The sequence below is a fragment of the Periplaneta americana genome, chromosome 3 (assembly GCF_040183065.1).
Source record: "Periplaneta americana isolate PAMFEO1 chromosome 3, P.americana_PAMFEO1_priV1, whole genome shotgun sequence".
Classification (NCBI taxonomy): Eukaryota; Metazoa; Arthropoda; class Insecta; order Blattodea; family Blattidae; genus Periplaneta; species Periplaneta americana.
The window spans coordinates 164,097,906-164,111,071 of record NC_091119.1 but is presented as its reverse complement, the minus strand read 5'-3'; the positions used below and the strand labels follow the sequence as shown (position 1 = coordinate 164,111,071).

Genomic DNA, 13,166 nt, shown 5'->3' with positions numbered 1-13,166 from the left:
GGGATAACTATTTTTACCTAAGACAATTCTACTGGGTGTTCAGTTCAAAGTGTGTCATGCCTCGCTGTATGCCGTCATATGGGGCTAGTCGATGAGCTTAGAGAATTCAATCTTCCTACACTTCCGCAGAGGTGTATTACCTATGCGTTAGAGAAGTTTGCTAGCAAGTACGGCGTTCATTCTGAAGAGTACTTACTGATAGCCTATGTACGGTAACGCCGGCAGTGGCAGGAATGTGAACTGTTTGGAAACATGTACCGACGTGGGTTTTTTTCTTACTGTCGGGATATGGGGAGAGGTTTAAGACGATTTCTTATGTATTTGTTGACATTAACTTCGACGGTCAACATGGTCACGGAGCATTTGATTTGTAACTTATTGTGGAATGTTGTACGCAACCGATGATAACAAATACCCTGCGTACGACTTTGCCGCGCAAAATACAGTTCGAAAGAGGTTATGGTAGCACACAGACAGTACAGACCGCCATCTGTTGCTACGACGTTCAAGTTATACCGTACACGTTCTCAAGTTCAGATTGAACGCCTTGATTAATAGACAACTTCTCTGACATAAAAGCTGAAACTGGCTTCAAATCGTTGATTCATAACAGTGACGTTATGACACACTTTGAAATGAACATCCAGTATTAGGAATTCTTCCCATTTCGTATTCTGGTCTGATGTGGGAATTTTTAAATATAGTACTATCATGTGCAACCCTGGTGAACTGGCAACACTATTCCTTGTTAACAGATCTCATATTTTGTACATTTACTGAGAAATATTATTTTCGATTGCCGAATATTTCACCCTTATTACCCGCAGGCAACTGTATTTTAACATGAGTGCAGTCTATTGCACCCAAAACTCCTGGGAAGTGCGCTATTATATATAGGCCTATGAGGCTATCAAATGCAAAACTCGCCTTATCCAGGTAAAGTGATTTGTCAGAAAACAGGAAAAACCGTTATGGATATGGACAGTTTTGCATTTGATAGTAGTTTTCTGAGCTCTATGCAAGAGGAATTAGACAAGATTTGCACAAACCGACTATATCAGTAGATAGAAAGCTGCAAGACGTACAACATCCCATATGTAACTCATTTTTTTTTAAATTTTGGATAAGGCGAATTTTGCACTTGATAGCTTCAATGATTTTATCACGATCTTCTTCCCTTGGAAACACAATATATTGTGATCTCAAACTAGCAATGGCAACAGTTACTCGACTTACCATTCAGTTTGCAGTTGCCTTTGAAATGCCTAGAATATCCCCAATAATAAGCCTGAAGCATAAAATATTAAATCAATGATTAGGCTAATTGCTGCAAAGGCGTTAGTGGTAGGTTTCTGTTAGTTGGGTATTGTAATCTATCTTCTATTTCTTGTAACACGTTTGCTGCAACTATTTTAGATATTCTGTATCTCCCCAGAAACTCTTGTTCAGGTAAACTAAGATAATCATGTCGTCTTGGTATAATTCCTTCTTCTCTTTCACCATTTAAATAATCTGCATATTATAACATGCTTGGAAAATATGTTTTTAGCTGCCATTTTAACTTAAAATTTGAGTGTTGAATAATGGACGCTTAAATTAACGGGAGATTTAAACAGTTGTTAACTTTGACAGAGGTTGATGAAACAACATCTTTGTTAAATCTTCTGTTAAAATCACTGGCCATCAGTGGTCTAGTGCAGGAGATCTTCAATTATCTTCCCTTGTGGTCCGAATTGATGGTAATATCGCAATAAAGGGTGCTTTCGGGTCCAAACATTTGGTTGAGTGAGACGGTGTTGGTTTTACGGCGATCGTTTACCCGGTATAATCGTATAGAAGTAGCTATAGGTATAGAATCGGCAAAGAATAGTTATAGCACATTAACTTGAATTAGCCTTGTATTTCCATGCATTTTTTTTTCATTCAACCAGCGGAGTGTGTACAGACCAGGCCTGGGCGCTATTAGCTCGATTGAGTCATTGTAGACCACCCCTTAACTTTTACTCCATCTTCCCCGGCCGAGATAGTTATGTTTCGGCGCGATACGAGCGGATAGGAAGGTCGGTGATGGATTGTATCAAGCTTTTACGAACTTTCAGCTCTCGCTGGTCGCCTAAAATTCACTATTGATGCACAGAACCTTACTCTGCTTTTGTTTATAAGGCGGTGTAAGCGAAAAGAACATGGGTGGGGGTTACTGCGTCCCTTCTACTTCCCCTCTTATGCTCAGGGCTGGTACATAGAATATATTGACACACAAATACATTTTTTAATGAATTACATTTTAAATTCAATGGCAAAATGCAACAGCCCCGAAGGTGTTCATTAGTTATTCTGGATCGTTCTTCACAAAATTCATTATATTAATTTCTACCTCGGGACTAGGAGAGATGGAGGTGCGCAACTTCTTATCACTAGATTGTGCAACATTATGCCTGAGTTAAATCCCAAATCTCTCTGCAGTGCATATGAAGAAATGCATATGTCACTGTTGATAGTGATTCGTCCGTCGGATGGGGATGTTAAGTCTGGCGGCTCCCTTGGTGCTATTCGGCAGGAGTAGGCTACGTGCCGGCACCGGGTTTCCCCTTCTTCCTTCCTCATCTTCATCATCTCCACTCATTCCAGACACTACACTTACACATACACTCACCCAAATACACGACATAACTCTCAACAGATACAGATCATGTACAGCAGAGTGCTGCATTGGAGTTAAATGGCTCGCTTGAACTCGGTCGAATGTCGCACCCTCGAGTGAGATAAGGTCTGTCGTGATACACTCGTAATAAATAGAAGCACAGTACAAGGTCATCTTACCGACATGTCTTATCTTGTATGGAAGGCGACAGATAAGATACACATATGTTTTGCTTACACCGTAAAAATAAGGCTTTATTTATGACAAACGTCTAATGCAACATACCAAAACAGTAACATGGAGTTATAAATAAAATAGTATGAAAAACTTCGATATACAGTTATTATTGCTAATTAATAATTATTCAATATTTGATTTACCACATATATAATATGATAGGTCCGTACATAGTGTTCCGCCTATATAGGTCTACTACGACAAACTTTTTACAAAATATTATTGATATAGCAGTAGTTTAATAACAAAATTAGTACAGAGATAACGTCACAGAAAATATAATAAAACGAATAATCATGCTGCACAACTGTTACAGACGCAAAGATTGATACACTAAGTATCACAAGTAAGAATTTGTCCCACACATCACTCTTCATACCTTCTTTAGGACCTAACTTGTATTTCTTGTTCAGTAGTTTCAACTTCACTACATCTTCTAGCTCGCTCTCCATTTTTGACAGTGTACTTCTTGCTAGTAACAAGAACGAATGCCTAACGCTCGGCTTATACCGTTCAAGGATTTATCGCTCGCGACAATTTTACCCATCATACATGTGCGCTACCTCTCGGATTATGCTATGAACTACTTGGTCGAGCGAAAACGTCCGATGCAGACCTCTGATGTACAGTGTGGCCAGCCGAAGTGGTGTACAACTAGAAAAATGAGTCAAAGTTCTGCCATCTATCCGCAATATGCGAAACCCGAATCACGTAAAGTGAAGTAGGTAGACATTGGATACATACATAGCCTACTTATTGTGTGTTTTTTTTTTTCACACTGCAAATGAGTAACTAAATACCCGGTGGCAGCGGTAACTAATTACACTCCATAATGACATGTTGGAAAACATATTTTTGCATACATATGTCAACGACCCAAACATTGTCAACACATATTTTTGAAAACTTGCGTATATTAGGCTATGAATCACTGTCAAGAGAGAACCAAGACGTTCATTGAAATAATTCACAACGTAACACTGATGTTTATACATCTGTAGAGCAAATGAATCACAATATTGAGAAACTACACATGTCCATTTTTTACGAAATTGAATTAGCCTATATATGATTTCATAATCTAAACATATAGACTCATGATATTGTGAAGAGAAACCCCCCATAGCTATTCCCAACAACATTCATTTTAGCTGAAGTGTTAAGAAAAAAATAATACATATCGTCGCTATGCCTCCAAAATCCTATGTGTGTAAAAAAAAATAAGATTTTGTCACTCTTAAGTCCCTTGATTTTCAAAGCTACTTTCGATATAATTTCAATCATTAGGCCTAGGTATATCATAAATGATAAATTATGAAATTATACGGAAAATAGCTTTGGATATCAAGCCACTTAAGAGTGACAATGCTTTTTTCTTTTTCTTGCAAAATCTTTTAAAAAACATATAGCGGATTTTAGAGGTGCAGCGACGACAGCTCATATTTCATAAATTAGCAATAAACTAATGTACAACAATTTTTAGCCAAAAAAAGAATAGGCCTACATATCCCATATTTCATAAGTTCGCAATAAACTAATGTGCAACAATTTTTGAGCAAAAAGAATACATAGGCCATCCCACATTTCATAAGTTAGCAATAAACTAATATGCAAACATTTTTAAGCAAAAATAATACATAGGCGATTCCACATTTCATAAGTTAGCAATAAACTAATGTGCAAACATTTTTAAGCAAAAAGAATACATAGGCCATCCCACATTTCATAAGTTAGCAATAAACTAATATGCAAACATTTTTAAGCAAAAAGAATACATAGGCCATCCCACATTTCATAAGTTAGCAATAAACTAATATGCAAACATTTTTAAGCAAAAAGAAAACATAGGCGATTCCACATTTCATAAGTTAGCAATAAACTAATATGCAAACATTTTTAAGCAAAAAGAATACATAGGCCATCCCACATTTCATAAGTTAGCATAAACTAATATGCAAACATTTTTAAGCAAAAAGAATACATAGGCCATCCCACATTTCATAAGTTAGCAATAAACTAATATGCAAACATTTTTAAGCAAAAAGAATACATAGGCGATTCCACATTTCATAAGTTAGCAATAAACTAATATGCAAACATTTTTAAGCAAAAAGAATACATAGGCCATCCCACATTTCATAAGTTAGCAATAAACTAATATGCAAACATTTTTAAGCAAAAAGAATACATAGGCGATTCCACATTTCATTAGTTAGCAATAAACTAATATGCAAACATTTTTAAGCAAAAAGAATACATAGGCGATTCCACATTTCATAAGTTAGCAATAAACTAATATGCAAACATTTTTGAGCAAAAAGAATACATAGGCGATCCCAAATTTCATTAGTTAGCAATAAACTAATATGCAAACATTTTTGAGCAAAAAGAATACATAGGCGATCCCAAATTTCATTAGTTAGCAATAAACTAATATGCAAACATTTTTTAGCAAAAAGAATACATAGGCGATCCCACATTTCATTAAAAATTTTTGAGCAAAAAGAATACATAGGCGATCCCACATTTCATAAGTTAGCAATAAACTAATATGCAAACATTTTTGAGCAAAAAGAATACATAGGCGATCCCACATTTCATTAGTTAGCAATAAACTAATGTGCAACAATTTTTTTAGCAAAAAGAATACATAGGCGATCCCACATTTCATTAGTTAGCAATAAACTAATATGCAACAATTTTTTAGGAAAAAAAAAAAGAATACATATCCCATATTTTATAAGTTTGTAATAAACTAATATGCAACAATTTTTTTAGTAAGAAAGAATACATATCCAATTTTTCATAAGTTTGCAATAAACTAATATGCAACATTTTTTTAGTAAGAAAGAATACATATCCCATATTTTATAAGTTTGCAATAAACTAATATGCAACAATTTTTTTAGTAAGAAAGAATACATATTCCATATTTTATAATTTTGCAATAAACTAATATGCAACAATTTCTTTAGTAAGAAAGAATACATATCCCATTTTTCATAAGTTTTCAATAAACAAATGCGCAACAATTTTTTGAGCAAACTATAATACATATCCTATATTTCATAAGTTTTTAATAAACTAATATGCAACAATTTTTAGGACAAAAAAAAAAAGAATCGCACATTTTATAAGTCTGCAATAAACTAATATGCAACAATTTTTTGAAAAAAAATATATATCCCACATTTCAAAAGTTTGAAAATAAACTAATATGCAACAATGTTTTTTAGGAAAAAGAAAGAATACATATTCCATATTTTATAAATTTGTCATAAAGTAATATGCGACAATTTTTAGGGAAAAAAAATACATATCCCATATTTCATAAGTTTGCAATACACTAATATGCAACCATTTTTTGAGCAAAATATCATACATATCCTATATTTCATAAGTTTTTAATAAACTAATATGCAACAAATTTTTAGGACAAAAAAGGATATATATCCCACATTTCATAAGTTTTCAATAAACTAATATGCATCAATTTTTTGAGAAAAATATATATCCCACATTTCATAAGTTTGAAAATAAACTAATATGCAACAATTTTTTTAAGAAAAAGAAAGAATACATATTCCATATTTTATAAGTTTGCAATAAACTAATATGCAACAAGTTTTTTAGTAAGAAAGAATACATATCCCATTTTTCATAAGTTTGCAATAAACAAATGCGCAACAATTTTTTGAGCAAAATATCATACATACCTATATTTCATAAGTTTTTAATAAACTAATATGCAACAATTTTTTAGGACAAAAAAGAATATATATCCCACATTTCATAAGTTTTCAATGAACTAATATGCAACAATTTTTTGAGAAAAATATATATCCCACATTTCATAAGTTTGAAAATAAACTAATATGCAACAATTTTTTTAGGACAAAAAAGAATATATATCCCACATTTCATAAGTTTTCAATAAACTAATATGCAACAATTTTTTGAGAAAAATATATATCCCACAATTCAAAAGTTTGAAAATAAACTAATATGCAACAATGTTTTTTAGGAAAAAGAAAGAATACATATTCCATATTTTATAAATTTGTCATAAAGTAATATGCGACAATTTTTAGGGGAAAAAATACATATCCCATATTTCATAAGTTTGCAATACACTAATATGCAACCACTTTTTGAGCAAAATATCATACATATCCTATATTTCATAAGTTTTTAATAAACTAATATGCAACAATTTTTTAGGACAAAAAAGAATATATATCCCACATTTCATAAGTTTTCAATAAACTAATATGCATCAATTTTTTGAGAAAAATATATATCCCACATTTCATAAGTTTGAAAATAAACTAATATGCAACAATTTTTTTTAAGAAAAAGAATGAATACATATTCCATATTTTATAAGTTTGCAATAAACTAATATGCAACAATTTTTTTAGTAAGAAAGAATACATATCCCATTTTTCATAAGTTTGCAATAAACAAATGCGCAACAATTTTTTGAGCAAAATATCATACATATCCTATATTTCATAAGTTTTTAATAAACTAATATGCAACAATTTTTAGGACAAAAAAGAATATATATCCCACATTTCATAAGTTTTCAATAAACTAATATGCAATAATTTTTGGAGAAAAATATATATCCCACATTTCAAAAGTTTGAAAATAAACTAATATGCAACAATGTTTTTTAGGAAAAAGAAAGAATACATATTCCATATTTTATAAATTTGTCATAAAGTAATATGCGACAATTTTTAGGGAAAAAAAATACATATCCCATATTTCATAAGTTTGCAATACACTAATATGCAACCATTTTTTGAGCAAAATATCATACATATCCTATATTTCATAAGTTTTTAATAAACTAATATGCAACAATTTTTTAGGACAAAAAAGAATATATATCCCACATTTCATAAGTTTTCAATAAACTAATATGCATCAATTTTTTGAGAAAAATATATATCCCACATTTCATAAGTTTGAAAATAAACTAATATGCAACAATTTTTTTAAGAAAAAGAAAGAATACATATTCCATATTTTATAAGTTTGCAATAAACTAATATGCAACAATTTTTTTAGTAAGAAAGAATACATATCCCATTTTTCATAAGTTTGCAATAAACAAATGCGCAACAATTTTTTGAGCAAAATATCATACATATCCTATATTTCATAAGTTTTTAATAAACTAATATGCAACAATTTTTTAGGACAAAAAAGAATATATATCCCACATTTCATAAGTTTTCAATAAACTAATATGCAACAATTTTTTGAGAAAAATATATATCCCACATTTCAAAAGTTTGAAAATAAACTAATATGCAACAATGTTTTTTAGGAAAAAGAAAGAATACATATTCCATATTTTATAAATTTGTCATAAAGTAATATGCGACAATTTTTAGGGGAAAAAATACATATCCCATATTTCATAAGTTTGCAATAAACTAATATGCAACAATTTTTTGAGAAAAATATATATCCCACGTTTCAAAAGTTTGAAAATAAACTAATATGCAACAATGTTTTTTAGGAAAAAGAAAGAATACATATTCCATATTTTATAAGTTTGCAATAAACTAATATGCAACAATTTTTTTAGTAAGAAAGAATACATATCCCATTTTTCATAAGTTTGCAATAAACAAATGCGCAACAATTTTTTGAGCAAAATATCATACATATCCTATATTTCGTAAGTTTTTAATAAACTAATATGCAACAATTTTTAGGACAAAAAAGAATATATATCCCACATTTCATAAGTTTTCAATAAACTAATATGCAACAATTTTTTGAGAAAAATATATATCCCACATTTCATAGGTTTGAAAATAAACTAATATTCAACAATTTTTAAAGGAAAGAAAAAAGACTACATATTCCATATTTCGTAAGATTCCAGTAAAATAATATGGAACAATTTCTTTGGGCACCGTACTTCACTAGGAACGGAAAAGTCCTCTTTTGAAAGAACTGCCCAGTATGTCGCCTGCTCGTAAGAACAATGCAGCCCGCTCACATGCCCGGCTGCACGTGTTGCCGCGTCATATCTCTCCGCATTTGTTTCAGTCGTCTCTCTCACATGGGTGATCGATGAGTACAGCGCTTGCGATATCGGCTGTTTATGTTGATTATTATTACTATTATTACGGCATCGGTGATAACAATAATGCAGTCGAGAGGAACGGTCGGAAGCTCTGGTTGTCAGGGAAAAGCTGCGGAAAACCTCAATAAAGACAGATTGCCGTTAGATTCGATGCCGGGTCTCCCGGTTGCGAGGCCAGAGAGTCGACCATCCGGGTGAACCCAGCGCGGAATTCCAATAATAGGAGATGGCTGCGGAGATTGGGCAGTACAACAAACGGCGGATACGAGCGCGTTACCGGCCCCCCCCCCTGCACACAATGGGGGGCCCGGCTTGTTATCAGCGCTGATAGCAGCCTATCGTGCGACGGGCACATGGTCCATATCGAGCCACGTGGTTTACCCAGGACACTATGCGATTTCACGCCGCGCTGCACAAACACTGAGCGCGGAGGTAGATTGCCCGTGATAAGCGGCGCGCTGTTGTGGCCTGTGGACAGGTTGATTCACAGCCTGCCGCCGCCCGCTCATTACTATCGTGGCGGCTATTGATATGCTGCGCCGCTATTCAGTCCATCGAGATGAAAGTTACACAGGTGGGCTGGCGTGCGTCCACTCTTTGCCGGCGAAAACCCGGATGCGTGCACAATTTGAAGGTGCGATGGTATTCGGGTCCCGTCCTGCCGCCCCAGTGGTGTTGCGGTGCTGTGCTGGACGCTGGATGCAAGGATCTCCGCCGAGGACTCAGCATTTTAAAAAGGCGATAAAATACACGTGATTTCATATAGCCAAATGACTGGTCTCGAAATTGAGACGATTCAACAAGGCTCATGACAACAATCACCTCCTACATAATAGCCAAATTGGCTAGTCTCTTCTTATGAGACAACTCATCCTGCCCAAGGTATTCCGTGGTTTTCCTCAGGCGTAAGACAAATGTCGGGATGAGCCCTATAAGAAATGGGCCACGGACCTATATGCCCTTCCCCACATATATTCCCTTTTATTATGCCCTAGTTCAGAACCTATAAATTGTCTATTAAATATACGAGGTCACTCAATTAGTCGCAATTTGAAAGGACAGGGACCTCTCAAATTGAAGATTTAGATTTCACGGCGCTTCTTCCGACGGCCTTCACATGCTTTGTCATCGAACAATAGATGACAGCGTCTTGCCATCCTAACGGCAAACACAGCCAGCTCTTCCTCTTCCCGTTCCGTGATCACTTGATCAAATCTCAGTCCCCCTCGCGTATGTGGTACCTAAGAGGTTACGTCCAATTTCGGCTTCCCCTTCAAAATTTTCTAGAGTTCCTCCAGTGGAGCAGCGTAACCCGGAGTGAGACTAGTGGCCAACAGGCTTGGAGCTCACATATTTGGTTTTTTACAGCCCCCAACCCCTTACAAGGACGCGTTTTGCGTACCTTTTAAATTTGTCCTCCCAATTCTCTTTCGATTTTTCGACGTGATTTCAAGTACAGTAGAACTTGGTTATAAAGTCCACACCTGTGGAGTAACGGTCAACGCGTCTGGCCGCGAAACCAGGTGGCCCGGGTTCGAATCCCGGTCGGGGCAAGTTACCTGGTTGAGGTTTTTTCCGGGGTTTTCCCTCAACCCAATACGAACAAATGCTGGGTAACTTTCGGTGCTGGACCCCGGACTCATTTCACCGGCATTATCACCTTCATATCATTCAGACGCTAAATAACCTAGATGTTGATACAGCGTCGTAAAATAACCCAATAAATAAAAAATAAAAAAAACTTGGTTATAAAGACATCCAAGGGATCAAATATTCATATGTATGAGGTCTCGCCCACCTCATTGAATATTACATGACTAATATGAATTAGTCTATTGTATTATTACTATTAAATACGAGAAAAATTAGTACCGGCACCGGGAATCGAACATAGGACCTCTCAGCTCTGCACGCTGAGCGCTCTTACCAACTGAGCCATGCCGCGACACGATCCACGGCGCCGGCCGAACCTCTCTCGTAATGTTATTTTGCGGCCTTATTGCCTGCACTTGAGACGAAACACGTCATATATGCAGGAGCGCATATTTTAAATGACTTTGTGGCCATATTCGACATCAGTTTCATGACAACTGCTAACGGTTTAATACATCAAATATTCATATGTATGAGGTTTCGCCCACCTCATTGAATATTACATGACTAATATGAATTAGTCTATTGTATTATTACTATTAAATACGAGAAAAATTAGTACCGGCACCGGGAATCGAACCCAGGACCTCTCAGCTTTGCGCGTTGAGCGCTCTTACCAACTGAGCCATGCCGGGACACGATCCACGGCGCCGGCCGAACCCCTCTCGTAATGTTATTTTACGGTCTTACTGCCTGCACTTGAGACGAAACACGTCATATATGCAGGAGCGCATATTTTAAATGATTTTGTGGCCATATTCAACATCAGTTTCATGACAACTGCAGTTGTCTCGTATTTAATAGTAATAATACAATATACTAATTCATATTAGTCATGTAATATTCAATGAGGTGGGCGAGACCTCATACATATGAATATTTGATGTATTAAACCGTTAGCAGTTGTCATGAAACTGATGTCGAATATGGCCACAAAGTCATTTAAATATGCGCTCCTGCATACCTAAGTTATATGAAGTGTTTCGTCTCAAGTGCAGGCAGTAAGGCCGTAAAATAACATTACGAGAGAGGTTCGGCCGGCGCCGTGGATCGTGTCCCGGCATGGCTCAGTTGGTAAGAGCGCTCAGCGCGCAGAGCTGAGAGGTCCTGTGTTCAATTCCCGGTGCCGGTTCGAATTTTTCTCGTATTTAATAGTAACATCCAAGGGACCTTAAAAATTATGTTGTTATAAACGAGTGTCGTAGTAACCAAGATTCACATTATCAATCTTTTGTAGTTAGGTAGAAAATCAAAAATAACAAACTTAATAATTAGACTTATTTTAGATTTATGTATTGACTTTTAAGCCTATCATGAAGATAATAAAATACACGTAGGTCTACAATTATAAATACAGTATTCTGTATTAAAACAGTTTGTTTAGTACTCATCAAACTACTTTACTTAGAAGTGAAGTAATCAGTCATTTTACTCTGTTGTTTCTTACTTGCCCAATACACACTTTCTAAATTACGTTGTATGTTCATAATTTCAGTTGCAATTTCACTGCTCCCTTCCCTAGCTTCATAGAACATGTTCATAATTCTAATGACTTCTAAAGCGACACTCACTTCTTTTAGTGATCATACTGCGTTAAAATGCGTGCACTTAGTGAAAACTTCCTGTCGAAACTGATCTAATACCGCATGAATTCGGGCAGGTTACAATGGGGTGGGGAATCCCCCTGCATTCCAGAGGTCTATGACAGAAGGGGACAGACTTCAACAAAATATTTCTTAAAATGCTTTGGTTCTTAGCAAATCTTATTCCAAATTGAGGTTGAAAATGACGTTATATGCGAGGTAGACGCATATACGTTTGTCGTATTAAGCAAGATAGAAAAGCATAGGGGAGAGTCGGGTAGTATCGGACATCGGGTAATATCGGACAGTGAGTTTCTTTCATCTACCACACGATGATAGTACCTGATTGACACGGTTACGTTTCTGTGATGTCGCATAGAGAAATGTAACCATGTCATTCAGGTACTACCATATTGTGGTAGATGAAAGAAACGCACTGTCCGATACTACCCGATGTCCGATACTACCCGACTCTCCCTTATGTCTTATGGGGAATTAGTTGGGACCACAGAATATTAGACGTTATAGGCGAGGTGTCGCACAAAACGAGGTCGCTATAACCAAGTTCTACTGTAACTGGAATTCAAGTTGCAGTTCAGACGTATTAAAGTTATTTTATTTTCAAGTAAGATAAAATGACGTCCAATGAAGTTGTGCACATAGGAATTTCTGTAGTAGCAAGCTTCCGTGACAGGGAAATGAAAACGATATTGAAGAAATGGAAGAAGTGTTGTTCAATAGACTATGGGTTAGGAATTGGATTACTAAGAGAAATATATGACCATTGACCATTACAAACAGAATAAGTTAAGTCTTGGAGCAGATTCAATAATTGAAGGGTTCAGAGGCATAGTAGTCCAAGCGCCATATATTAAAACGGAGAAAGGGAGGATTAAAGTTAAGTGAATACCGTAGTTTAATGAAGATTGACATATCATTT

General features: G+C 35.2%; 1 protein-coding gene across 2 annotated transcripts in view; it reads right to left on the bottom strand.

Moving 5' to 3' along the window:
• The window catches only part of LOC138696808 (paired box protein Pax-6-like), a 571,671-nt gene that overhangs the window by 444,021 nt on the left and 114,484 nt on the right, over positions 1–13,166 (bottom strand). The gene's annotated exons all lie outside the window — the stretch shown is intronic.